General features: G+C 41.3%; 1 pseudogene; it reads left to right on the top strand.

The window, feature by feature from the left end:
* Nucleotides 1–857: 857 nt before the first annotated feature.
* LOC114086633 (large ribosomal subunit protein eL19-like) lies at nucleotides 858–1,440 on the top strand (annotated as a pseudogene).
* Nucleotides 1,441–3,545: the final 2,105 nt, after the last annotated feature.

Genomic DNA, 3,545 nt, shown 5'->3' with positions numbered 1-3,545 from the left:
CTTTTTAAAAAATTTCTGCCAGGATGATTAGCAGATAGAAGCAGCTCTATCAGCCTGGGTTCTAGAGGGAAAACATTGTGGACATCTTCAACCAACTTGTGATAGACAGATAGTTTAAGTAAGGAATAGACTCTTGTGGATGTAAGCCACTGAGATTTTGCAGACATTCATTGCTGGAGAATAATTTCATTGAATCTGACTAATTAAAGACATCTGTGTTTCCATCAACCCATCTCGTAGATAGTATTAATTATCTATGTTGCATAACAAATTACCCCAAAACTTTGTGGTTTGAAATAGCACACATTTAGTATCTCACTATTTCTGTGAGTCACGAATTTAGGCGTGGCTTAGCTGGGTCCTCTGCTTTAGAATCTGTCATGAGGCTACAGTTAAGGTGCCAGCCCAGGGTCTCTCACAAGATTGCAATCACAAGGTGTCAATGACTGGGGCTGCAGGCATCTCAGGAGTCAACTGGGGCAAGACTCACTTTCATGAAAACCCAGTTATCACGGGCTGTTAGACTGAGGCCTCAGTTATTTGCTGACTCTTGACCAGGGGTCATCCTTTTCCAAATTGCTTCCTCCATTGAGGTGAGCATGTAAGAAGAGACTGGAGAAAATAATAGCAAAAGAGAAGTCACAATCTCTTCTAACCTCATCACTGACATTCCATCACTTTTGGCATATTCTGTTCACTAGGTTCAGCCTGCAGTCAAGGGTAGGGGAGACACAAAAGTATGAATACCAGGGGACAGAGGTCATTGGAAACCATGCTACCAACTGCCTACCACAATGATTCTATCAACAAATAAAATAGAATTCTTTCCTTTTAATGCCACAGACACAGACACAAGTATGCTCAGGCTTCAAAAGAGGCTCACCTCCAGTGTCCTGTACTTCAGCAAACTGAAGTTCTGCTGGGACCCCAATAAGCCCAAAGAAATTGCCAATGGCAACTCCCATCAGCAGATCCAGAGGCTGACCAAAGCTAGGCTGATCATTTGCAAGCCTGTGACTGCCCATTCCCAGGCTCCATGCCGGAGAAATACCTTGATTCTTTGGAAGGACAGGCATATGGGCATAGCTAAGCAAAAGGAAAAGCCAATGCTCAAATACCAGAGAAGGTGACCTTGGGGGAGGAGGATGCAGATTCTGCACAGGTTGCTCGGGAGATAGCAGGAATCTAAGATTGATAGCCACATGTATCACAGCCCGTACCTGAAGGCAAAGAGGAATATGTTCAGAAATAAGAGAATTCTCAGGGAACACCTTCACAAACTGAAGGCAGACAAAGCCCACAGGAAGTTCCCAGCTGATCAAGCCAAGATCAGAGGCCCACAGGTATAAGTCCTGCAAGCATTGTCCTGTGAGGAGCACCTCCAGGCCAAGATGGAGAAGGTTGTTAAGACTGTCCAAAGAGGAAGAGACCAAGAAATAAAGCTCCCCTCCCATGTCTCTACATAGTGGCCTCGGTGATTACATAGATCAGTCACTGAAATAAAGTAAGACTTTGTCAAAAAAAATGAGAATAATATAAAAAACTAAGTTTAAGTGGTAAGGTGAAAAAGAGAATTATGGAATTTTATAACTAGAGTTTTGAAGCTCAGAAAGGTTAAATACTTTGCCTAGCATACACAGTTAGCAATAAGTTCAGAACTAAAATTCATATCACTGCTATTTCCACTAGACAGAGATAAGTGAAAAATTAAATAGCAATACAAGATAAATTGCTTTCAACTGAAACAGAAGCTAGGACATCGATCACTAATTGAATTGTTAAATAAATCATCCAGACAGTGAATGAATTAAAAGTGCAGAGAAGGCAAGCTTTTTGGTCTGGGGCAGTCAAAAAGGTAGGTCATGATATGAACTAGGCTTTGATGGGTAGAATTCTTTGAGCAGAGAAGAGAAAGGTGTTATTGGCAAGGGACTGCCAAGATAAAATCTCTTTTTTCAGGGTCACCCCAGGCATCCTACAGAATGCTGAAGTCACTACTCATCCACCTAAATTCATCAGATGACATTAAGACCAGACATCTCTGACACATTGTGCATCAAATGGGAGGCCAGATAGAAAGACTCTTAAATTTACCCTTAGGGACAAAATTTCAGGTTCCCAGCCTGAAGTGGAAATATCTGAATCAGCAGAAATCTTTGTGCAACAAAGAACATATGCTTCTACCCCACTCCTAAAATTTGAGGTACCAGAAGGGCAGTCCAGCTCAAGTGGTTTAAAAAGCAGATCCAAGTGATTTTGATATAAGCCCACTGATAAAACCTCCTGGTTAAACATTACTGCTGAGGGGAACTTTGCATTGCCTAGTGAGGTGCCAGGGAGCATAGTTTGCCCTACAAGGATCTCTAAGGCCAAGTTTTTGAGGCTCCCAATATCCTTTTCTTGTAAAACACAAACAGCTCCAAGGCTGGACCAGGATGGTTTAAGTGGTTCATTTAAAGTGGTCATGAACATACTCCAAGGGGCTCTCCAAGAGTGCCCGGCATGCAGTGAAATAAGTCCTCCAAATATTAATAAGTCCTCAAACCTTGATGAAAGACTCATTTATACTGACCTTGAGGAGGTATTGTGTTCCCACTTCCATAGGTGATAAAACTGATCACTTAAGCAACTGAATCCAGATCCTACTGCAGATGAGAAGATTGGATCTAGATCATTTGATAACCAAGTGCTTTTCTGATTTACATTCTTCCTGCATTTTATTGATCTTACCATTGTTAACAGAAAGTGGAAAAAAGAGGGAGCAAAAGAGAAGTAAATAAACTTTTTAGATATTATTTTTTAAATTCCCTAATAATCAAGATACTCCTAATTCCTTGAAAAACCAAGTTGTTTTTTTTACTGGAAGCTGAAGAAAAAAAAGGTTAAGTGCAAGCATTGACTTTCCAAATGTGTGACAAGACTGGCCATATTGTGATGAAGACCTTAAACTTTGAACTGAGCTTCCCCTGAGTGCCCCATGGGAGATCTGCTCCCTAGAAAGACAGAAGAGGCCCTTCTAGGCCTTTTGAGTGATGAAAGAGCAAAGGTCTCACTCTGCACTGACACAAAATCCACCATGCCTGACTAAGAAGAGACCCTGGAGGAGCCACAGCTGTAAACATTTATGAAGTTTTCTCCCCAGATGCAAATACCATTTTCTGCCATTTGCACTCTTGGCCAGAGGAGCCCTGGGTAAAGGCATCACTGATGGGCATGGCCTTTGCCCAGCACCCTGCAGCAGAGGTTGGCATGGACTCTAACTATATTTCTGCCCACAGCAGCCATCAGATACCCACAGAGAACCAATGTCTCCCCATGTTTGCTAATGACATTTCTCCTCGGGGAATGAAAAAGACTTTAAAGAAAAATGTCAAATTTGATTTATTTTTTTATTATGTGTTTTATATCTGAAACGAATGTGCACATAAAACAAGCAAGTCACTTCTATATGTCATTATCTGTTTCCTAGCAATCTGAAGATTTGTCGTAAGACAGTCTTGTACTCAAATCATTGCTAAGGAAAATTTAATTCTCTGTTCCTTTCT

The sequence above is a fragment of the Marmota flaviventris genome, chromosome 5, assembly GCF_047511675.1.
Source record: "Marmota flaviventris isolate mMarFla1 chromosome 5, mMarFla1.hap1, whole genome shotgun sequence".
NCBI classification, from domain to species: Eukaryota; Metazoa; Chordata; class Mammalia; order Rodentia; family Sciuridae; genus Marmota; species Marmota flaviventris.
This window is presented reverse-complemented; position numbering and strand designations above follow the sequence as displayed.